Raw genomic sequence first — 26,391 nt, 5'->3', positions numbered from 1 at the left:
TTTGTCTAAACCCATTCAGCATCGTTTACACCCTCTTAAGCTTTAGCCCCACCCATCTCGTTTCGCTCTTGGAGCGTTCAGAGAGCACACTTGACGCTCTGGCCAATGATTTGTTTACCTCTGGATAACATGAAAACAGCCTAACCAACAATTTCATTACACTTTTTTCCGACGTTTACTGCCACCGGCCATATTCAACGAGTGTTGTACACTTTAGCTTAAGACATGTGGCTAGCTAGCTAAACAATGAACCTAGCTAGGTAAACAATGTGTAAGATCACACACGTCACGTAATGTTAGCTAATGAGCCAGCCAGCTAACGTTAGCTAGTTAAACAACAATGAACATAGTGCCAAATCACATTGTTACTACCCTGCATGAATCTGCTGGGAGCTAACCAACCAGGTTCAATGTTAGCTAGCTACAATTAGGCTCTAACTAGCAAAGCAAACGGCTCTGGGATATGAATAATAACATCAGCTAGGGAGCCAGCCAGCTAACATTAGCTAGCTAACAGTACACTTTAGCTTAAGACATGTAGCTAGGTAAACAATTAACCTAGCTAGGTTAACAGCGTGTAAGATCACACACACCACGTAACGTTAGCTAAGAAGCCAGCCAGATAACGTTAGCTAGTTAAACAACAATGAACATAGTGCAAAATCATGTCATTACTACCCTGCATGAATCTGCTGGGAGCTAATCAACCAGGTTCAATGTCAGCTAGCTAACATTAGGCTCTAACTAGCAAAGCAAACAGTTCTGGGATACGAATAATAATGTCATACACGTAACGTTAGCTAGGGAGCCAGCCAGCTAGCTAGCTAACAGTACACTTTAGATTGAAATGAAACCACTTTCTGTCAAAATTAGAAACGTGTAATATCTGAAAATGTAGCTAGCTAACTCTAGACTATCTCACCTGTGTATACATCATCATGCATGATGGACACAGCTCCCTGTCACGGATGCCATGCCACAGTTGCCCTTAGTTTGAAGATGTAATCCGGAGACAGGTGTTTTATCCATCTCTTTTGCTATCATACTCTAATTCCACTGATTTCAAAACTAGATGCTCCAGAAATTGGAGAGCAATAATTATGCAGCTCCAGTACACAAAACATTTTTTTTAAAGCCACATTCGACAGGATTACCGACACAGATTGACCGGCTCAAATAGACAGAAGCCCTCTATATGGCAGACCAATCCGAACTCCTCTCTCGGCATGTCCAGCCCACTCATTATCTCAGCCAATCATGGCTAGTGGGAAGGTTGCTGACTTTCTGTGGCTTAACCAACCAGGCTCGTAATTTAACAATTGTATTCGTATTTACAGATGACATAAATTTGTTATTAAGGCACATGAAAGTTCACATGTTCCAAAAAACACATTTAATATTAAACTTATAATGGCTCTACTGTGAAGTCGTGACTTGCGACATACACCTAGTTTCCTGAAACGGGTCACATATATTACCTTTGATGATAGGCTTAACATGACCTAAAGTACATATACAGTATTATAGCTCCTCGTGCATATTATATCACTCTGAACTTGTAGTTAACTTGAACCAGAAAAGTTTAGTTTAAACCAGGAACTTTTATTTTGGTCAATGTCCAAGTAGTGCTCAAGGCGATTTTGTGCAGGGGGGCACCTTTCCTTATTCCAGGCTCTGTTGTGGTCATAGTGTGCACTGGAGCCCAGAGGATTGCTCTATTTTGCTAAGTAGACCTTCTTTAGCGGGATTGCCTGGGCGTCAGAGGGTTATGTTAAATAAAATGGCTCTAGGCCTCTTCTTTGACACCAGTTTCTGCTTCTATTATGTCACCCGTACAAGGATGTAGGACGTGTGGATCAGGATGATGTGGCTGGCCTCTTTTTCCCCAGGAATATTTGCTAAAAGCAGGTGACACATGGACGTGTGCTAGCCTCTGAGGCACAACAGTGACAGATTGAAGGTAGAGGATGTGACTGAAATGTCAGTTCTGAGATGAAGACATACCTCTAGTGACCGAGTAAGGAAACAGTTGTGAAATGGTGCCTGTTAGTTTTCATTGTAACTTAGGCTTCACCAATATATAGCCAACAACAGTCATAAAGCTGACATAGGCTATAACGAATACAGTGTCAGCCAAGGTGACATACAGTACCTTCAGAAAGTATTCACACCCCTTGACTTTTCCCCCCACATTTTGTTGTGTTACAGCCTGAATTTAAAATTGATTAAATTGAGATTTCATGTCACTGGCCTACAAACAATACCCCATAATTTCAGTGGAATTATTTTTTGGGACATTTTTACAAAATAATTAAAGATGAAAATCTGAAATGTCTTGAGTCAATAAGTATTCAACCCTTGTTATGGCAAGCAAAAATAAGTTCAGGAGTAAAAATGTGACATATAATGTCACATAATAAGTTGCATGAACTCACTTTGTGTACAATAACAGTGTATATCATGATTTTTTGAATGACTACCTCATATCTGTACCCCACACATACAATTATCTGTAAGGTCCCTCAGTCGAGCAGTCAATTTCAAACACAGATTCAACCACAAACACAAGGGGGGTTTTCCAATGCCTCGCAAAGAAGGGCACCTATTGGTAGATGGGTAAAAAAGAAAAAGCAGACATTGAATATCTCTTTGAGCACTATTAATTACACTTTGGATGGTGTATCAATACAACCAGTCACGGTGTCCTTCCTAACTCAGTTGCCGGCCAGTAAGGAAACCGCTCAGGGATTTCACAATGAGGCCAATGGTGACTTTAAAACAGTTACAGAATTGAATGGCTGTGATAGGAGAAAACTGAGGATGGATCAACAACAATGTATTTCCTCCACAATATTAACCTAAATGAACGAGTGAAAAGAAGGAAGCCTGTACAGAATTTCAAATATTCCAAATCTTCCATCCTGTTTGCAGTAAGGCACTAAAGTAAAACTGCAAAAAAATGTGCCAAAGAAGTTAATACGAAGCATTATGTTTGTGGCAAATCCAACACAATGTCACTCTTCATATTTTCAAGCATGGTGGTGGCTGCTTCATGTTATGGGTATGCTTGTCATCGGCAAGGACTAGGGAGTTTTTTTTGTATAAAAAGAAACGGAATAGAGATAAGCACAGGCAAAATCCTAGATGAAAACCTGGTTCAGTCTGCTTTCAAACACATTAGGAGACAAATTCACCTTTCAGCAGAACAATAACCTAAAACACAAGGCCAAATATACGCTCGAGCTGCTTACCAAGATGACATTGAATGTTCCTGAGTGGCCTAATTACAGTGTTAGCTTGAATATCTATGGCAAGACTTGAAAATGGCTGTCAAGCAATGATGAACAACCAACTTGACAGAGCTTGAAGAATTTAAAAAAGAATAATGTGCAAATATCCGTTTTAATCCCACTTTGTAACACAACGTCAATGGGTGTGAATAATTTCTGAAGGCCCTGTATAAATGCAATGGTTAAATGTAACTTTTGACATTTTCTAATGACACCATGTTTCACCACGTAAAGATTATGCTAAAACTGCAATGCAATGATGCCTCTGTATGGCCTGTTGTGATGTGGTGTTGTGATGTGGTGTTGTCTGTTGAAACAATCCATGTATTTTGTTTAACCCGCTCCCATGAAGCTGGACCAATTACTATACCTCATTAAATCCTTTAGAAATGACTTAAGCATAAAGCATTAATAAACAAACTGGTACCATGTGACCATCTATCAAACATAATACATTATTGATTTGCTTCATATTCATAAGGATGATGACTATATTTATCACTTTGATCAAAGTTAACTTAAAGTGGTTTTGTCAGGTCAACTGTGGTGGGATGGTCAAGTTATCGTTCCCTTGGGGTGACATCTTCTGTTTGCAAAAAATATGTTTCCCAAAACAACGCAATTTAACATAGACGTCAGGGTAATTTATATGAAACAATTATGGAGGAATATAGCAGTTGGCAGTTGCATTACGTGCATTACATTCATCCAATGATCCAATGCACCAATTTCACATAGTTGTATGCAGATCTAAAGGAAATAATTGCTACCATCTCATGGACTTCATTGCTAAAAAGACAGGATTCCTGCTGCAAGTATTATATAATCCCACGTCAGCGCAGTTTAGTGGACGGAAGATGTCACCCCAGCTGTTTAATTCACAGTAATCATGTAGTTAGGATGAAGGATTCCTCTAAGGTTTTCCTGGCAGGTGTATTATGGCTCCATGGATCCCTGTGGCTAGAGTCTCTGAGCCTAATCTTTCTTTCTTTCAAAACTGCACATTTTAGTGGCCTTTTTTGTCCCCAGCACAAGTTGCACCTGTGTAATGATCATGCTGTTTAATCAGCTTCTTGATATGCAACACCTGACAGGTGGATGGATTATATTGGCAAAGAAAAAATGCTCACAAACAGGGATGTAAACACATTTGTGCACAACATTTGAGAGAAACAAGCTTTTTGTGCATGATTTCTGTGATCTTTTATTTCAGCTCATGAAACATGGGACCAACACTTTACATGTTGCGTTTATATTTTTGTTCAGTAAATACAGTATGTTGATTAGGTAACTAAACTTCACCCTGGTTTCCTCTCTGACTAAGTCTGTGTGTTGCAGTCTGCTGTGTGGGAGCTAGCCATCTCATCACACAGTGTGACTCTAAGCCTTGCAGGTGCCCATCAATCTTGGCTGATGGCAGAGCTTGTCCTACTGTACTAATCATCTTCCCTCCCTGTGCCTGGTATGACAGTGGGTTATGTGCTGCTGGTGCTAGTCTCCCCCACTCTAGGCTCCCTGACTGGGACTGAGACAGCTGTAGTGTACCACCTGAATCAGAGATGATCCAGCCATACCCATCTGTCACTAGCAGCCCCAGCCCTCCCCTACACCACCTGGGGGATTGAGAAGACTACACAGGGTCCCTGGTTTTCCGGAGGGTTGCCCCACTCAGGCTCCATCTGCAGCGCTCTACGATCTGGCTTACACAATCATGTCATGGTTCTGAGAGGCTGCCCGGCATCCGTCCTCTCCGGGCCCTAGCTAGCTATAATCCCATGCTGGACAATGGAGCGAACATATTACGAAGACTGTTGTGGTCCTCTCTCAGCCATGTCAGGGCAATCAGAGCATGTCTCTCCTCTGTTATCAGCCATGGAGAAGGTGACCAGGGTGGCGGTGGATTCAGTGCCTGTCAAAAAAGCTCTTCAACAGTAAATGTGTTTTTGGGCCAGACTCTGATAATCCCCCTGACCTGAAAGAGAAAATACAACCCTAGTGGTGTGAGTCAACAGTTCTCTGAGCAAGGTGGCCACTATAACCTTGTTTAAGCTATAGTGGGAAGAAAAAGTATGTGAACCCTTCAGAATTACTTGGATTTCTTCATCTAAGTCACAACAATAGACCAGCACAGTCTTCTTAAACTAATAACACACAAGCAATTATATTTTTTCATATCTTTATTGAACACACCATGTAAACATTCACAGTGCAGGTTGGAAAAAGTATATGAACCCTTGTATTTAATAACAGGTTGACCCTCCATTGGCAGCAATAACCTCAACCAAACATTTTCTGTAGTTCCGGATCAGACCTGCACAACGGTCAGGACATTTTTTGGACCATTCCTCTTTACAAAACTGTTTCAGTTCCACAATATTCTTGGGATGTCTGGTGTGAACCGCTCTCTTGAGGTCATGCCACAGCATCTCAGTCGGGTTGAGGTCAGGACTGACTGGGCCACTCCAGAAGGCGTATTTTCTTCTGTTCAAGCCATTCTGTTGTTGATTTACTTCTGTCTTTTGCGTTGTTGTCCTGTTGCATCACCTAACTTATGCTGAGCTTCAATTGGCGGACAGGTAGCCTTACAATGTCCTGCAAAATGTCTTCATAAACTTGGGAATTCATTTATCTGTCGATGATAGCAAGCTGTCCAGGCCCTGGGCAGCAAAGCAGTTCCAAACCATGATGCTCCACCATACTTTATAGTTGGGATGAGGTTTTGATGTTGGTGTGCTGTGCTTTTTTTTCTCCACACATAGTGTTGTATGTTCTTCCCAAACATCTCAACTTTAGTTTCATCTGTCCACAGAATATTTTGACAGTAGCGCTGTGGAACATCCAGATGCTCTTTGTGAACTTCAGACATGCAGCAATGTTTTTTGTTGGACAGCAGTGGCTTTTTAATTTTGTCCTCCCATGAACATTATTCTTGTTTTAGTGTTTTACGTATTGTTTGCTCGTCAACAGAGATGTTAGCATCTTCCAGAGATTTCTGTAAGTCTTTAGCTGACACTCTAGGATTCTTCTTAATAACCTCATTGAGCATTCTGTGCTGTGCTCTTGCAGTCATCTTTGCAGGACGGCCACTCCTAGGGAGAGTAGCAACAGTGCTGTTATTATCTCCATTAATAGATCATTTGTCTTACCGTGGACTGACTTCCAGAGATACTTTTGTAACCCTTTCCAGCTTTATACAAGGCAACAATTCGTAATCTTAGGTCTTCTGAGATCTCTTTTGTTCGAGGCATGGTTCACATCAGGCAATGCTTCTTGTGAATAGCAAACTCAAATTTTGTGAGTGTTTTTTTATGGGGCAGGGCAGCTCTAACCAACATCTCCAATCTCGTCTCATTGATTCGACTCCAGGTTGGTTGACTCCTGACTCCAATTAGCTTTTGGAGAAGTCATTAGCCTAGGGTTTCACATACTTTTTCCAACCTACACTGTGAATGTTTAAATGATGTATTCAATATTGACGAGAAAAATACAATAATGTGTGTGTTATTAGATGAAGCACACTGTGTTTGTCTATCGTTGTGACGAATGAAGATGAAGATCAGATCAAATGTTATGTCACATTTATGCAGAAATCCATGTAATTCCAAAGGGTTCACATACTTTTTCTTGCCCCTGTAGCTTTGCTGATGTGGTTTTATGTTGTTTCACAGTGCCATGAATAGTGCCATGAATGTGCATTCAACAAATAATGCAGTTAACGTCTAAGAAAATAACAAATCCCTCTCCCTACACAGTAAAGAGGTTAAGGTTTCCAGCAGAGTGCTTTTCCCATTGAGTGCTTTTCCCATGCGGTGATGTATGAATAATCTTGTTTGAAGTATTTTCGCGCCGGTAAGGGCCTCGGCAGACTACGATGGGTTTACACAGCCTCATTGTGGGCAAACACTTCACAGTGTAAACTAGCAAACACTTCACAGTGTAAACTAATGTACACTTCTGTACTTGCTGCAGGTCAAAGCGACTGCAACACGTTCACCATCGCACTAATGCTAAAATGCCATTCATGAGCACTCATGTCCTAATGGACTACTTAGACCTAAGGGCGATTCCACGCCAGCGGTAAAGGAAAATATTTTTGGTATCTCAGATTGTTCTGGCAATTCTCACATATAAACTTTTGCCATGCTTGATGTTTGACATGCTTTTTAAATTTGTATCACAAACAATTTTTTTATCATGATGAAGGTGGCCATTTTAGTCCCTTTTGAGACCTATACATGCCTCCTGTAAGACCTTATGATCTGTGAACCGTACATGATACAGACAACATCTTGGTGCCATTATACTCATTATATTGTGCTCTAACATATGGAGTATGTCTAGATTCTGAAATACAAATGTTCACATTAATTTATTCAACATTAAAAATATTGATATGAATATCTCAAAACTACCCTTTTTGATTTTGCTTATTTTTAGACATCACATTTCCAGAGCGGCTCTCTGGTTCTTTTAATGATATGACACATTTTATACATAGAAATTGAAATATTAAGTCATTAACCAATCACTGCTCTGATTTAAGATTGCACATTCAGCAAATCACCTGCAGAGTGAGTTCCCTTTACATCCATTTTCCCATTCACTGTACATTCACTGTGTTGGTAGTTCCAACACATCACCTTCTATATTCAAACAAAATAGGCCTTTTATTGGATAAGTTTATGAGCAAATGGCCAGCATCATGCTCCTTTCAGCCCTCTAGGATGCAAATGTAGTCTTCCTAGTCAGACATTGGCAAATCAAATCACATTTTATTAGTCAGATGCGACAAATACAACAGTGAAATGCTTACTTACGAGCCCCTAACCAACAATGCAGTAAAAAAATATATATATAATAAAAAATACAAATACGGATAAGAATTAAAAGTAACAAGTAATTAAAGAGCAGCAGTAAAATAACAATTGCGAGACTATATACAGGGGGGTACCGGTACAGAGTTAATGTCCGGAGGCCCTGGTTAGTTGAGGTAATATGTACATGTGGGTAGTTATAAAAGTGAGTATGCATAGATGATAACAACAGAGAGTAGCAGCGGTTTAAAAGAGGGGGCAATGCAAATAGTCTGGGTAGCCATTTGAATAGGTGTTCAGGAGTCTTATGGCTTGGGGGTAGAAGCTGTTTAGAAGCCTCTTGGACCTAGACTTGGCGCTCCGGTACCATTTGCCGTGCGGTAGCAGAGAGAACAGTTTATGATTAGGGTGGCTGGAGTCTTTGACAATTTTTAGGGCCTTCCTCTGACACCGCCTGGTATAGAGGTCCTGGGTGGCAGGGAGCTTGGCCCCAGTGATGTACTGGGCCGATCGCACTACCCTCTGTAGTGCCTTGCGGTCGGAGGCCGAGCAATTGCCATACCAGGCAGTGATGCAACCCGTCAGGATACACACTGAAATAATGTGGCGTGTACGTGTGTGCGCATTCCGTTTCAGCGGATTTTGGGAGTTGAGCACGAGTCGACTCCAACCACAGGAGTCAGAGTTGACTTGTGCGCCACTAGGACTGGACTAAATATGGTTTTGTTGGGTAACATGAGAATTGGGGAGCTTTGTGGCTGACCTACAGTAGTTAAGCAGGCTTTCTTGTCATGACTTTCTGCCCCTTACAGAGGAATCATAGCTAGTGTATCTTTGCCAATATCTGACTCACACATGCCAATGCAGCTTCTAACCCTCAAAGACATGTATGATGAGGTGTACACAACGCAAGCCAGAGTAAACAACACAGACCGTCCGTCAGTCCGTGACAAGGTAGCACGTCCGGTGAAGCATGGTCCTAGGGCTCAGGTCCTCCTGGAGAGGAGAGAGAGAGATGGGAGAATTAGAGGGAGCATACTTAAGATCACACAGGACACCAAATAAGACAGGAGAATTACACCAGATAGGACAGACTGACCCTAACCCCACTTGCACATACACTATTGAAGCATGGGAACTGGAGACTGAGATAGGGGGGGTGGGGGAACACTGTGGTCCCGTCTGACGATACAGCCCCCACACGCCCAGAGGGATATCAACAGACCACCAACTTACCACCCTGAGACAAGGCAAAGTATAGACCACTATGATCTCCCCCACCGCTCGAGCGCAAAATCGGACAGGTAGATCACGTCAGTGACTCAACCCACTCAAGTCGTGTAAAGTGAAAAAAGCCTGGCACGACGTGATGCACTCCTAGGGACGGCATGGAAGAGCACTAGCAAGCTAGTGACTCAGCCTCCGTGACAGGGTCAGAGGCAGAGAATAACCAGACAGCAAGGGTGCCTTGCCGTTCACCTTAGCACTCCTGGGTCAGACTACACTCAATCGTAGGACCTACTGAAAAGATGAGTCTTCAGTAAAGATTTAACGGTTGATGAGTGACTTATCTTTTCTTATCCTATTTCTGATTGCTGATTTTATTATATTTCCGGACCATTGTTTAGTGTCTTGTCCGTAGTTTGTGTCATTTGAATACTACAACACTCCAATGTTAGGTGGCAATGGTTCACAAAAAGAGAATAATACAACAGTAATGCAACAATGACAACAGCTTGGAGGGGCCTCAATTCATTTCCATCTTCTTGTTGCTACCTAAGTCCGTAGAAAACAAATGTTCTGTTCTTTCCCATATTTATACTGTAGGTTTTCACCTTTATAACTTGTGAAATATAACAAACTGAGGACACAGGCTTACTCAGAGAGAAAACTACCTGTGTAATGAATACTCAGGGAGAAAAAGGTGTAGATTTACACACAGAGAGCGGCAGATGTTTATTAAGCCTTTGCAGAAGGCAGGAATCGTGGTCACAGGCAGGCAATGGTCAAACACAGGTAGGCAGTCAAAAACAAACAATACCTCACAACAGAGAAAACTGAACTAAATAGGGGGCTGATGAGACCAGGTGAGAAACGAACACAGGTGAACTCAATGAACAAAAATGAAAGACAGGGCTACGTTCCAGAACACAAAGAAACAGGGCTACGTTCAAGAACACAAAGAAAAAGAACACAAGGTTGACTAAGAAAAGAAAAGCAGAACCTTACAACCTGGAGTATGTTTTGGATACAGAACAGTGGACCACATTAACACTTAATTAGGGCCTCCAACTGGAGCTGTGTGTTGTGCGGGACCAGGGAGTGAGGCAGCAATGAAGCACACAATGTCACAGGGCACAGTTTTGCTTTGAAAAATAAATAAAGGTGGGTCATTACCACAGCTCCCAAGAGGACTCAGTGGAGGATAAGTGCAGAAAAATAATAAAGAGTGATATAGTTCGTCTAATTACTGGGTGACATTGTACTGTTAGATTGAGGAGATAAATATGACATGATTGTGACATGTTAACATCCATCGTTGTCATGTGACATCAATAAACCAAACCGTTTATATATTTAAATTGCTGTGTTTATTGTCCTTGTCAGTTTATGTAGCGTTTAACAGAGTTGTTCTGAATGCTTAGGCCTATGGCATATGAGATTATTTGATTATGTTTTCATGTACCTCATATGAATAGTTTTAGTAGTCAAACGTTAGCCTACTAAACTATACCCCCTTAGATATAAGTATTTACTGTAGGTTAGCCGTGTCCCTGAAAAAAAGTTCTGAGTATGTAAGTGTGTGATTGGATGCAAATCCACCTTGATACTTTTCCATTTTAAATCTCACAAGTCTTACAAGCTCACTCTTCTACGAAGCCCTTTCCTGCAGCCAAATGACCCAGTGGCCTCATGGGTGGAATGTAATTAATCGTTTTTATAATTGAATAATTCATATTGTTTAATGTCAAACTGTTTTGTTATATTTCAGCCTTCTGTGACTTGGTTGGGTGAAATGCGGAAGACACATTTCAGTTGAATGCATTCAGTTGTACAACTGACTAGGTCTCCTCCTTTCCTTTCCTTTATATAATGTGTAATAATGGGATGCAAATTCAAAATTGAATACATTTTAACGTTATATCTGACATGGTACAGGTGTCTTTTTTGTAAGCCCATAACCATGTGTATGAGGTGTATACTTTTGTATCAAAGTAGATTGGTTTAAGACTGCCAAGAATCACTCTGTGTGACTCTGATTTAGCCCACTGCAGTGAAAGGTTAATTAATCAGTATGACACCTGACTGCTTGTTGAACCCATCTCTACTAGGGGTTTCACTTACTGTGGCCCCACTGGCCCTTACAGCCTCAAATGGTGAGTGTGACTTATGTTCAACTTGAAATAACTTTTTTAAAGAAAAGTTAGTTAGCTTAACTACATTAAAAACAATATGCAATTTGTACATTGCATTCATTAACGAAATAATACGAAACAGGACATTTAAATACACCATGCACTGTATATTTGATACAAACATAATATAGCCTAAAAGCTTACCAGACAACAACAACAAAAATATTATGCAATCTCATTGCATGCTTAGAATTTCAAAGTGGAGCAATTTGTTTGTATTTTTATAATTTGATCCCCTAAGGAGCATGTCCCAATGTGCTTGAACCTGTAGCAAGTAGTATATTATATCTGTCAGCAACCTAAACTCTTTGTAGTAATATTAATCTCTAGGGTGACCGTGAACAGTGGTTGGAGCTGGAGCCTTAGCTTGTGTCAACTCTGAGGATTACATCCAAGTCATATTTCACAAAAAGAGAAGTGTGAAATGCCTATCTCACAAAATGCAGTTTTTCCATAAATCATCCTCACTAGTGGTGGAATAAGATACGGCACGATAGCGACCTGGTCGTCAGAATGATCCATTTGTGGTGTCAAAGGAAGGTACACTGAACTCCAGATTAATGGCAGTGACATCAGCTTTAACTCCCCCTCATTGGGGAACATTGGCCTTCCACCTGAAAGTGTTTGTAGCAGAACCAATGCTTCTGTACATAGCCCTGCTCATGAATTTCTCTGTAATCTAGAGTGAGCTGGTTTATCTGGTGGAGTGATTTAGCATCATGTGATTTAGATTTACAGTTGGAATCTTTATGTCTGAAATGAGATAAAAATATCCCCCGAGCTACATATCAGAGAGTGGTACTATACTGTTCATTGCATTGTGTCTCATATTTCAAATAGGGAAGTAAATGTAGAGAGAAATCACTAGGACTTTGTTAGCCTCTTGGTAAATCAATATTTAATACATCCTCAAAGCAGCAGTGTACATCTGTATCATCCCTGACTGTTTGAGTATGCTCTCTCTCTCTGCCAACTTGGAATAGGCTAGCAGTCAGTAGTGGAGGAGTGAGAGAGAGACTCTGAGAAATAGGCTATGAGAGTAAGACCCATCATTTCCACTGAAAAACAGTGGTGATTATGTTTTCTAATAAGGAAGTCAAAGGGTCACAACTGGCCAGCTGTATTTAAAATCTCTCTCTCTCTCAAAGCAAACTGACATTTACTCCTGAGGTGCGGATCTGTTGAACCCTCTATAATAATTGGGAGTATTATTTGACCTTGCTGGTCATCTATGAACGTTTTAAAATCTTGAAGAACGATCTGGCCTTAATGGGCATGTATTCTTATAATCTCCCCGGCACAGCCAGAAGGGTTCTGGTTTCTCTCTAGGTTTCTTCCTTGGTTCCAGCCTGCCTAGGGAGTTTTTCCTAGCCACCGTGCTTATACATCTGTATTGCTTGCTCTATGGGGTTTTAGGTTGGGTTTCTGTATAACCACTTTGTGACAACTGCTGATGTACAATAAAAAGGGCTTTAAGTACATTTATAAATAAAATAACAATATTATTATACTTTTATGTTCCTAAGTGAATTTTTTTTTAACCGTGTGTTGAAGCTAATGGGGAGCGTCGCTGCTTGGCTATTTTCAGGTCTCTCCAGAGATGTTCAATCATTCAAAGACTTGTCCCGAAGCCACTCCTGCGTCGTATTTGCTGTGTGCTTAGGCTCGTTTTTCTGTTGGAAGGTGAACCTTCACCCCAGTCTGAGGTCCTGAGTTCTCTGGAGCAGGTTTTCATCAAGGATCTCTCTGTACGTTGCTGTGTTCATCTTTTCCTTGATCCTGACTAGTCTCCCAGGCCCTACCGCTGAAAATCATCCCCTCAGTATAATGCTGCCACCACCATGCTTCACCATAGGGATGGTGCCACGTTTCCTCCAGATGTGACGCTTGGCATTAAGGCCAAAAAGTTCAATCTTGGTTTCATCAGACCAGAGAATCTTGTTTCTCATGGTCTGAGAGTCCTTTAGGTGCCTTTTGGCAAACTCCAAGTGGGCTGTCATGTGCCTTTTACTGAGGAGTGGCTTCCGTCTGGCCACTCTACCATAAAGGCCTGATTGGTGGAGTGTTGCAGAGATGGTTGTCCTTCTGGAAGGTTCTCCCATCTCCACAGAGGAACTCTGGAGCTCTGTCAGAGTGACCATCGGGTTCTTGGTCACCTCCCTGACCATGTCCCTTCGCCCCCGATTGTTCAGTTTGGCTGGGCGGCCAACTCTAGGAAGAGTCTTGGTGGAGTCAAATAGGCGGGTTTCTGTTCTATTGGTTCCATTGCGCCAGGCAAGCTCAATCAAAGAAAGCTGAAGTATTGTCGATGATTTAAAATATTATTTGAACCCAGGTCTGCATTCAATGATATCTAGAATGTAGATTATAGTTCTTTGTCATAGAAAGGGACTTACGTTTGCAATGAAGCCTCAAAACCCTGTATGTGTGCTTTCTGTTATATTTCTGTTGTAAATCACACTGCATATTTAGCTATTATTTTGAGAGGGTGGAATGTTCACTTCAAGAGGAGTGAATTTGGCTTTGGGTTACAATATAACATGTTGCATATAAAATCGATGCTTCCCATGCTTCAACTGAATTGCCTTTGTCACATAGTCACACTGTAACGGGTGTCGTCGTCGGATGAGGAATAATCGGACCATTTATTTAAACTGAACACTATAACAAAATAACTAAGAGAATGAACAAAACCTAAACAGTCCTGGCAGGTGCAGAAACACAAAACAGACAATAACTAACCTCAAAGCATCGGTGGGGTAAAGCTACCTAGGTATGGTTCCCAATCAGAGACAACGATAGTCAGCTGTCCCTGATTGAGAACCATACCCAGCCAATACAAAGAAATACAAAACATAGAAAAAAGAACATAGAATGCCCACCCAAATCACACCCTGACCAAACCAAAATAGAGACATAAAAAGCTCTCTAAGGTCAGGGCGTGACACACACAGCACGTTGCTGGCAGTGATTCACATATCACTGACCCTGACAGTGTCTCTGAAAGTGTCATACATTTGTGATGGGCATATCTCCATTGCTGTGTATGGAGAACGGGTAGAAACAGGAACAAACACTCCAGTGGTGAGCCTTTAATATTTAAGCTAATGCCACCACAGGCAGTACATTGAATTCAAAGAGGACTGCTGGACTGACTACAGGGGTTCCACTGACTAAAACAAAACTGTTTCTTTATTCAACATTTCAGAGAATATGTTTCATAGCTAGAGTTGATTCATATTTGCTGAACTACATGAAGTGAATAAAAGTGTTGCTATGAATGTCTTAAATTCACACAGGTTCTTTGGTCTCATTGTCGCAAGCAGCTATTTTCCTGACATGGATATTCACATTTGAAGGCATTGCTTTTCTGATTCATCTCTAGTTTTATGAAAATATAATGACATTTATACCTTTCTTCAGTATTTGGATATATTGACATTGGTACACACAATAATCACAATACAGTGATGTAATGATCCATATCACAATACAATGTGGATCACGGTATCAAAGGATGTGTGATGGAGGGACTCCCATCTTTGGGCTTCCTTGGTGACACAAATCCTTTGTCCTGAGAATGAAACAATTAACTTCCTTAGTTCTTCCTCTGAGCAGAACCAATATCTTGGCTGACCCGTGAAGTCTCTCTCTTCTATCTCCCTTTGCTCTTCCCCTCACCATCTTCTCACAAGATAATTGCAATGTTCTTCCTTTTTGAGTGAAGACACATGTTGTTTGGTGAAATGGGTTTTGACTAGACCAGGGAGCTCATCCTTCGTCTCCTTTGTCTCCTGTAGTCTTCCATCAGAGAGTAGCAGATAAACCTTGAGCTGTACAGAACAGACAAACACTGCAATTGCACGTCTACCTTCTGCACACAGCAGAAATTGAGGCTGTGCTTTTTTCCACCTGTAAAACAACCTAAGATTCAATTCAAAATAATGACATTTGTATGTACTGTAGTTGTGTGGTATTAAGGTGAAACATGGAGGAAAGGAAGCCAAGTAAGAGAGGAAAATAACAAGATTTTATCAAAGTGACTCCACACAAGGCAATGGTTGTTGGCAATGTTAAGTGTGTAGGGGGTGACATGTGACAAGTTAATGACTACAAGCCTACTGTAGCTCAGGTTGTCATCCCTTTATTCTCAGTCTTTGTGTGACGGCTGATACCCTGACTACACCGCTCGCGTTGCAAAATAAATTTAGAAATCTGTTATTAATTTATTGCACCCACACTGCTCGCGTCCGTCGACGAGCGTCTCCGTTGCCAAGGGCTAAAATAGAAGTCCTTTCTATTTCTGATGCAGATCGCGCTGCAAGTTCTGCCTCTCCCATCTCCTCATTGGTTTATAGAAGCAGGTACCCACGTGCCATCAGAGTTATCCTCCCCATGTTCAATGCAGAACATGTTCTTTCAAAGTGTTTGTCCTTTATTCCTCACCTTGATCAGCATACCAGATGGGTGGTCTGTTAATGTAAGCATAAGCATTAGACAATGCTGTGTCCAATATCGGATATACTAATTTCAACTGTTATCTTAATGTTGACCTTGTTGCTGGTTATCGTCCATGTACATAATTTTGTCAATCAACAGAAACCCCCATTGATGTTGATACTAATTAGGACTATTTCACTATTTATGACATTACACTCCAGTTAAAGTTTCATTAAAGGGTTTTGGAGCCCAGCAGGCTCTGTGGGTGGTGTGGATCTGGAATAGGTTACGTTAAGGTTAGGGTGATAGCGTAATGAGCCGACATCGGCGAGGATGGCAAGATGATTGAGCAGATGGATCAAACAGATTACAAGTAGGAGGATCAGCTGAGTAATTAAAAGCATTAGATTTATTTGACCTTTTAAAGGCATGGTTCAAGTTTCAAGCTCAGGTGTGGATGAAACGACAACACCATAGGTAAATTGAAAATAAGCTTAAACCACAACACCCTAGGTATGCCAAAAATAAGCTCCAACTTATTACAAGTGAACTTTGCCTAAAATGTTTTTTGATAAAATGTATCAGCAGTGAAAACAAGAGCAGGACTAGTGTGCAGAGCTAGGTGCAGCCTCTATGATGAACTCTTTATTTACATTTACATTTTAGTCTCTTATCCAGAGCAACTTACAGTTGAGGGGGAGAGTTGAGGAGGAGAGTGCACCCACTGATTTTCTCCTTTCATAGAGTCTGCATAACACCACCATGCTATAGCAGATTCATGTCATCATCAAGCACAAGGCAGAAAATGTTTCCTCTAAAATGATTAACTTAATGGTCCTCCAGATGTCTTCAAATGTAACAGCTCAGCTGGCTGTCAACCTGCATCCATGTTCTTGACTGGCGTGTTTGTATCAGACTTTTGTAAAGAGGGTCTTAGACACACCTGCTAACCATGGTCCTTACTGTCATATGAATGAAGAATAAAATATGTCTGGGAAAAGGAAATTATAGGTTGTGGCTGTCAGGTTTTGGCCAGGACTGTTCTGGTTTTTGTCACTAGATGTCCCCATTGCACCTTTTTTGAACCTTTTGTTTTTTCCTTGCTCTTTTATTGTTTGCACCTGTAGGTCGTTCCCTTGTTTGTATTTAAACCCTGTGTGTTCCTCAGTTCTTTGCTCAGTGTTTGTAAGTTAGCACCCAGCCCAAGCCTTGTTCTGTATATATATTTCTCTTATTGGATTTTCCAGAGGTTCTCTGGTTTAGTTCTTGTGTGTATTTTTGAGTAGTTTTTGGAGGTTTGTTTTTCTCTGCTGTTTTTACCACTTTGTGGAGTTTCTTTTGCATTTTTGAGGATTTCCATTTTGTGCCTCTTGGCTTTATTTTTGGACATTGTGGATTTAGATTCTTTGCCTGAAGTTTTTGTTCTTGTATTAAACCACCATCTCTAGAACTACTGTGTCTGCCTCATCTTCTGGGTTCTGCTGATTATTAGTGACTGTTTCTCGCACCGGGTCATGACAGAAACACTGAGCCATTAATATGAACCCAGAGGCAGCCAGTACCCAGGACTTTTTTCCCATGCTGTCCCACCACGAGGGGACTGTCCAACGTCACGAAGCTGCTCTGGTTCAGCAAGAGGCCTTACTGGCTGGACATTCTCAAATTCTGTCGGAGATGATGACTTCCATAAAACAGATTTCTGATCAACTTTCTCCTGCAACCGCTTCTGCTCCAGTTTATCAGATTCAAGTGCCCGTGGCAGTTAACCCCCTGGCTGAACCTCGTCTGCCGCCTCCCCAACGGTTCTCAGGTGATCCGAGTGTTTGTAAGGGGTTTTTCACCCAATGTTCTCTCTCCTTCGAGCTGCAACCCTCGTCGTTTCCCACCGACCGGTCCAAGATAGCATATATCATCACCCTGCTGTCGGAAAAAGCCCTAGCCTGGGCTACTGCTGTGTGGGATGCCCAAAGTCCCTGCTGTGCCAGCTACTCTACCTTTGCTGAAGAATTCAAGCGAGTGTTTCAAGATCCCACCAGCGGTCCTGACTCAGTCAAACGGCTCCTGACTCTCAGCCAAGGTCGGCGCAGCGTGACGGACTATGCCATCCAGTTCCGCACGGTGGCAGCAGCGAGTGGCTGGAACGACGAGGCGCTCACAGTGTGCTTTTTGAAGGGTCTTTCCGATACCATCCAAGATGAACTGGCCACTCGGGAACCACCGGACAACCTCGAGTCCCTGATCAAGTTGGCTTCACGCATAGACCAGCGTCTGAGAGAGAGAGAGCTCAACCGTAGATCTCTCACCCTAGCTCCTATCGGTCCCAGCTCCGAGTCTCCACCTTTATCCTCGCTGACTCCACCGGAACCCATGCAGGCTGGACGCATCTCCCAGGCTGAGAGAGACCGCCGGATAAGGGAGCGATGCTGTCTATATTGCGGCAAACCGGGCCATTTCCTCTCCACGTGTCCCGGGCTCCAGGGAAAACGCACTCTCCCGTGCAGGCCTGGGAGGACTGTAACGGGAAACATAACCTCCTCCCATCCATCGAACTCCCGCCTGCTCATTCCAGTTACCCTTTCCTGGGACAACCACGAGCTTCCTCTTCAAGCCTTGGTAGACTCTGGAGCCGCAGGTAACTTCATGGATGGTGTCTGGGCGAAGGAGAATGGCGTTCCCTCTGAACCTCTAAGTGACCCCATAAGGGTTACTACGTTGGATGGAAGCCCTTTGGGATCTGGACTTGTCACTCGTGTCACTACCCCCTTGCGACTGTCAGTTTCCCAACACCAGGAAGTGATGAACTTTCATCTGACCTCGTGTTCCGAATTCCCTCTCGTCCTTGGATACCCCTGGCTTCACAGCCATAACCCTCACATCGACTGGTCTGTGGGCACTATCAAGCAGTGGGGTCCTACGTGCCAAGCCACTTGTATCTTCCCAAGTTCCCCGAGTTCCCCTCCCGAGTCTCTAGAATCCATCGACCTGTCCCGAGTTCCTGAGTGTTACCATGACCTCAAACCGGTATTTAGCAAACAGAGGGCCACCAAACTACCACCCCATAGACCTTACGATTGCCCCATCGACCTGTTTCCGGGCACCTGCCCCCCCAGGGGTCGGATCTTTTCCCTATCTCCTCCCGAACGAGCTGCTATGGATACCTACATCAAGGACGCTCTGGCAGCAGGCCTCATGCGGCCATCCACCTCGCCGGCAGGAGCAGGGTTTTTCTTTGTGGCCAAAAAAGACGGTGGATTACGTCCTTGCATCGACTACCGGGGACTTAATGCCATAACCGTCCGTAACCGCTACCCGCTACCCCTTATGGCCACAGCCTTTGAGCTGCTCCAGGAAGCAGTGGTCTTCACTAAGCTGGACCTACGGAACGCATACCATCTTGTGCGGATCAAACCCGGTGACGAGTGGAAGACCGCTTTCAACACGCCTACTGGTCACTACGAATACTTGGTGATGCCCTTCGGCCTGACCAACGCCCCGGCTGTGTTCCAAGCGCTCATAAACGATGTGCTTAGGGATATGCTTAACATTTTCGTGTTTGTTTACTTGGATGACATCCTCATCTTTTCGAGCTCCCTTCAAGAACACACTAAGCATGTCAGACAAGTGCTCAAACGCCTCCTAGACAGCCATTTGTACGTTAAGCCGGAGAAGTGTGAATTCCATTCCTCTCGAGTACAATTCCTGGGATTTGTAGTGGAACCCGGTCGAGTCCAGATGGACCCCAAGAAGGTAGGGGCGGTAGCGGATTGGCCCACCCCCAAGTCCGTTAAGGAAGTTCAGCGTTTCCTGGGCTTCACCAACTTTTACCGCAAGTTCATCAAGAACTTCAGCTCGGTGGCAGCCCCTCTCTCAGCTGTAACCAAGGGTGGCAACACAAGGTTTCTGTGGGGAAGAGAAGCTGAGACGGCCTTCCAAGGACTCAAGCAGCGCATCCTCTCTGCTCCCATCCTGACACTACCGACGGCGGATGAACCTTTTGTGGTGGAGGTAGACGCATCAGAGGTTGGTGTTGGAGCTGTCCTGTCTCAGAGGGGTGAAGACAAGAGGCTTCATCCTTGCGCCTTCTTCTCTCACCGGCTTACCCCGGCCGAGAGGAATTACGATGTGGGGGATCGTGAACTCCTAGCGGTTAAGATGGCATTGAAGGAATGGAGACACTGGCTCGAGGGGGCTTCTCAACCATTTCAAGTGCTTACGGACCACAAAAATCTGGAGTCTATCCAGCAGGCGAAGCGGTTGAACTCCAGACAAGCTCGATGGTCTCTTTTCTTCAGCCGATTCCAGTTTATCCTCACCTATAGACCCGGGTCGAAGAATCTCAAACCGGACGCCTTGTCACGTATCTACTCTCCTGCCATTCGAGAAGATACTGACATGACTGTCCTTCCTGCCGCTAAGATCGTGGCTCCGATCTCGTGGCAAGTGGAGGATACCGTGAAACAAGCTCAAGCCATCGAACCGGGTCCTGGAGGAGGTCCTGCCAATCGGTTGTTTGTTCCCAAGGCAGCAAGGTCCCAAGTCCTTCTGTGGGGGCACTCCTCTCGCCTCACCTGTCACCCGGGCGTAGGTCGCACCTTGGAGTTCATCCAGCGTAAGTTCTGGTGGCCCACCATAAAAGAAGACGTTGCCACTTTCGTCAAGGCCTGTTCCGTGTGCTGCCAGGGCAAATCTTCTCACCTCCGTCCTCAAGGACTCCTTCACCCTTTATCTATTCCCCACCGACCCTGGTCCCATATCTCGTTGGACTTTATTACTGGCCTTCCTCCGTCCCATGGTAATACTACGATCCTAGTCATCATCGACAGGTTTTCTAAGGCGGCCAGGTTTGTTCCCTTGACCAAATTACCTTCTGCCAAGGAAACGGCTGAGTTGGTGATTAACCATGTGTTCCGAGTCTTTGGCATTCCGCAAGATGTGGTTTCCGACAGAGGTCCACAGTTCGCCTCTAGGTTTTGGAAGGCCTTCTGCCAACTCATAGGGGCCACGGCCAGTCTTTCTTCAGGGTACCATCCGGAGTCCAACGGCCAAACTGAGAGGATGAATCAAGAGCTGGAAACCACCCTCAGATGTATGGTCTCCAACAACCCATCCACATGGTCATCCTTCATTGTTTGGGCCGAGTACGCGCACAACACCTTGTGCTCCTCCTCCACTGGTATGTCTCCGCACGAGTGTCAGTTTGGCTATGCTCCGCTATTGTTCCCGGACCAGGAGGCAGAAGTCAGAGTGCCTTCAGCCTTGAGGTTCATCAGACGCTGTCGGCTTACGTGGAAGAAGGCCCGTCTTAATCTTCTGCGTGCCTCACAGCAGTACCAGCGACAAGCCAACAGACGTCGCCGTCCCGGTCCTACCCTGTACCCCGGCCAGAGAGTATGGCTCTCAACAAAGGACTTACCGCTACGGGTGGAGTCTCGCAAGCTGTCCCAGAGATTCATCGGTCCCTTTAAGATTGCCAGGAGAGTCAATCCCGTTACTTTTCGCCTGCACTTACCCAGATCCCTTAAGATCAATCCAACATTTCACATTTCTTTATTAAAACCTGTTGTTTTTTCTCCCCTTATCCCGGCAGGCAGACCTCCCCCTCCGCCCCGTGTCATCGGAGGCCAGTCGGCTTATACCGTCCACCGGATACTGGATTCCCGCCGGGTGCAGCGGTCCTGGCAGTATCTGGTGGACTGGGAAGGCTACGGTCCCGAGGAGCGCTCCTGGGTTCCTGCCAAGGACATACTGGACCCTGACCTCATTCGTCAGTTCAGGGCCCTCCACCCTGAGAAGGCTGGTAGGAACGTCAGGAGCCGTTCCTAGGAGGGGGATTCTGTCAGGTTTTGGCCAGGACTGTTCTGGTTTTTGTCACTAGATGTCCCCATTGCACCTTTTTTGAACCTTTTGTTTTTTCCTTGCTCTTTTATTGTTTGCACCTGTAGGTCGTTCCCTTGTTTGTATTTAAACCCTGTGTGTTCCTCAGTTCTTTGCTCAGTGTTTGTAAGTTAGCACCCAGCCCCAGCCCAAGCCTTGTTCTGTATATATATTTCTCTTATTGGATTTTCCAGAGGTTCTCTGGTTTAGTTCTTGTGTGTATTTTTGAGTAGTTTTTGGAGGTTTGTTTTTCTCTGCTGTTTTTACCACTTTGTGGAGTTTCTTTTGCATTTTTGAGGATTTCCATTTTGTGCCTCTTGGCTTTATTTTTGGACATTGTGGATTTAGATTCTTTGCCTGAAGTTTTTGTTCTTGTATTAAACCACCATCTCTAGAACTACTGTGTCTGCCTCATCTTCTGGGTTCTGCTGATTATTAGTGACTGTTTCTCGCACCGGGTCCTGACAGTGGCCAAAGCTACTTGATAGCTTCGTAGAAATATTTAGCACTTTGGTACCACTTTATTTGCGGGGATACAGTACATAAGTATTTATGTACACAAAACAACCATACAAGAGCATTGGTTCAAGTTATACAGTGAAGACATGGGTCCCATTATGCCTGGTGAAAACAAAACACTGCCTTCAACAGTAAGAACCGTATACCAATGGTCAAGCATGTGGGTGGTAGTGTGATGGTTTGGGGATGCTTTGCTGCTTTTGGACCTGCACGGCTTGCCTTAATTGAAGGAACCACGCATTCTGCTCTGTATCAGAGAATTCTACAGGAGAATGTCTGGCAGTCCATCTGTGAGCTGAAGCTGAAGCACAGCTGGGTCATGCAGCAAGACAATTATCCAAAACACACAATCAAGTCTACATGAAAATGGCTAAAAAGCACCATATTTGAAGTTTTAGAGTGGCCTAGTCAAAGTCCAGACCTAATCCCAATTGAGATGTTGTGGCAGGACTTGAAACGAGCAGTTCATGCTTGAAAACTCACAAATGTTGCCGAGTTAAAGCAGTGCAGGCTGAACAACAACTATAGTAAGAGTTTGGTTGGAGTCATTGCAGCTAAATCTGGCACAACCAGTTAAGGAGTGTAAGGGGGCAATTCATTTTTCACACAAGGGCATTGGGTGTTGCATAACTTTGTTTATTAAATAAATGAAATAAGTATGTAATTGTTGTTATTTGTTCACTCAGGTTCCTTTTATCTAATATTAGATGTTTGCTGAAGATCTGATAACATTCACTATCAAAAATATGCTAAATTATAGAAAATGTGAAAAGGGCAAATACTTTTTCACAGCACTGTATTTCATTCACTGCACTCCAGGGGAATCGCATGCAATTGTCTTATTTCAAAATGATCACGTGAAAAGAACATGTATTTTCTTTTCTCAACCAGATCTCTCTATTATACACCAACAAACACTTTGTAGGGAGAAATGCATTGCCAGGAACAATCACTTCAATATAATAGATGGTTGGGGAAACTACTTTGAGTTCTACCACTTCAGATCCTTCTGTAGTTCACCTGTTATGACCGTTCATTCAACACATTTTGTTGTCAACCATACATGTAGAAATGTTTTCTCATTCACTAAATCATGCCTATGAAGAGGGATAAAACCCTGAACAACATGCATGAAGAGATACGTGTATGGCAAGTGTAATTCCACAGGACAACATCAAATAGGTGACCATGACGAGAGGTTCAGTACTTGAAATGAAACTGTTTGGATGCAAGGAGGGTCAGGTAATGCCGTCTTGAGGCTTTTCTTTGTGCATACATTGCCTCTCAGCTATCACATATCCACTGGTTAAAGAACGCTTTCTATTTGTCGGCCCAGGAAAAGCAATGTCACTCGATAAGGCTGTGTAGAGAGGAGAGTGGCCCACCACATTTTGCATGAGTCTCTCCAGTTGTCTGTGGAAATTAGTTCCGTTTCACAAAGCTGTATTTCTTGACTATGCCATAATTTTTGGGCACAATTGTGTCAGCAGATCTGACAGTGTAGTTTATTGTGGCGAAACATTGCGAAGGGAACCAATGCTTTGCTACGTGCACTCAGCATTTACACTCAATTTATTACTCTGACAATGCAAAGAAAATGTTGCCGACAGATATGGCAGCCGTGTTTTAGGTCCTAGGCAACTTTGCAGTATTTAGTTTTTTTTTGGTGTTATTTCTTACATTATTAGCCCAGAATTTTTGGGTGTTATTACATACAGCCAGGAAGAACTTTTGGATATCAGATCGGCGGTAACTCACCAGCATTACCAGCATTACGACCAGGAATATGACTTTCCTGAATCGGATCCTTTGTTTGTACCCCCCAGGACAATTGAAATGGTTCCAGAGGCTGATGACGTCGCCCACTGTATGCACTGATAGTGTACAGACTAAGGAGAAATCCGCACACAATGCATTCCTGACCACCTCCTGAATTGGTCAGCCAGATCTGAACACAATCAGGCCACAAAGCGACTTTTGTGCTTCTAGACCCATCTTGTCAACGCGATCTTCGTATTCTGATAGCAGAAGTCGCATGTTAGTGTCAAGTGTAGACACGACCTCAGTTTGCGATGTTACAACTTCAAAAAAGTTGCCGCAAACAACAAACAGCTCTTTCCCCTTGGACATCATTACCAGCGTGATAGAAGAGGACAATATGTACTGCAATTATTTCTACCATGCTTTGCGACGTCTCCTCAGCTCAGCAGCAAAAAACAACAATGGTGGGGCGGAGTTTCCGCCTACTGCAGATTCCATCCTTAACTACTTGTCTTGCATGAACATACTCAAGGTTCTGAAGTACTGTAGTTTCACACATGAGAACAGCATTGACTTTCATGGCTTGTAATGGAACAACGGTATGAAAAGTGTCCAGTTTCAAGAAGCTAGGCGTATGCCGCACGTCACTACTTCACAGGAGAGGCATTTGATTTTTTTGATCAAAATGCATTTTTTGTCAGGAATGTGAACTTTCATGTGCCTTAATAACAAACTTGTATGCCATCTGTAAATATTAATTTAAATTACGAGCCTAGTTGTTTTGGCCAAGGAAAAAAACAGGAACCTTCCCGTTAGCAATGATTGGCTCAGATAATGGATGGGCTGGACATGCGAGAGATGAGTTTGATTGGTCTGTCATGTAGCAAGCTTCTGTCTACAGTACATTTGGAAACTATTCAGACCCCTTCCCTTTTTCCACATTTTGTTACATTACAGCCTCTTTCTAAAATAGATTAAATAAAACAAATCCTCATGAATATACACACGATACCCCATAATGACAAGCGAAAACAGAAATATAGTATTCAGTTCCTTTGCTATGAAACTTGAAACTGAGCTCAGGTGCATCCTGTTTCCATTGATCATCCTTGAGATGTTTCCACAACTTGATTGGAGTCCACCTGTGGTAAATTCAATTGATTGGACATGATTTAGAATGGCACAGATCCTGTCTATACAAGATCAAAATGACTGGCCACTAGACTCACTTGGAAGAAGCAGACAAATAGCTTCCCAAAGACTCTGGAAACAGGACGGATGATGCACTTCAAAGAACAGCTGTTGAATTCAATTCAGCGAATTCACTCTTTGAGTAGTTTTTTTCTCTCATGCAGTTGGGCAATGACATTTCAGAGAATTTTTGTTGTTGAAGGAACACACAAGGGGAATGTTTCTGAGCGAAAGATGAAGGTCTATTTCATGCAATGAAAAGTAGCCTATTTCCCAAAGTTCGTATCAGCACAGCTGAGCACACCCTTGTAGTAAGGAAAGTTGGGCTTTGGATCGATTTTTGGTCCAGCACTTTGCACCTCAAACGACAACACTTTATTTTGTCTGAAGGTCACATAGCACATAGCATGTGAATCTTATATACACCTCAAAGAAGTGATGAAAAAGTCTATATTTCTATGGTAATTATGGGAAGGAAATGCATTGTGACTTTGCCACTATCACTTTAAGAAATTGCCTCTTTCTTTATCCTTATAAACATAACATGCTGATTACACCACTCGCGCCGCGTGCGCGTTGCAAAATAAATTTAAACATATGTGTTATTCAATTATTGCACCCACACTGCTCGCGCCCGCCAATGAGTGTCTGCGTTGTCAATCACTAAAATAGAAGTCAGTTCTATTTGTGACGCTGATCGCGGTGCAAGTCCTGCCTCTCTCATTTCCTCATTGGTTTATAGAAGCAAATACCCACGTGGGCGATTGAAAGTGAACTGAGTTCGTTGGTCATTGTGGTAATACTATGAAAGTTTAGATGCCAATTGCCATATAAAGTCCAAAGACGAAAAAGCCTGGAAGGACGAGAGATGACTAGAAACGATTCGGTTGACCGTTTTATGTGTGGATTAATTGTCGGAGTAGAGGACCTTGTACATTTCAGGTAAAATAACAACTCAACGTTTATATCCCAGGACAAATTAGGTAGCAACGGTAAGCTAGCTAAATAGGACAAATTAGCTGGCAACTGCAAGCTAGCTAGCTAGCGAAATTGTCATAAATGTTTAATGCTTTTCGACCTGTCCCC

Source organism: Salvelinus namaycush, chromosome 23 (assembly GCF_016432855.1).
Source record: "Salvelinus namaycush isolate Seneca chromosome 23, SaNama_1.0, whole genome shotgun sequence".
NCBI classification, from domain to species: Eukaryota; Metazoa; Chordata; class Actinopteri; order Salmoniformes; family Salmonidae; genus Salvelinus; species Salvelinus namaycush.
Note: the sequence above shows the minus strand (reverse complement) of the source record.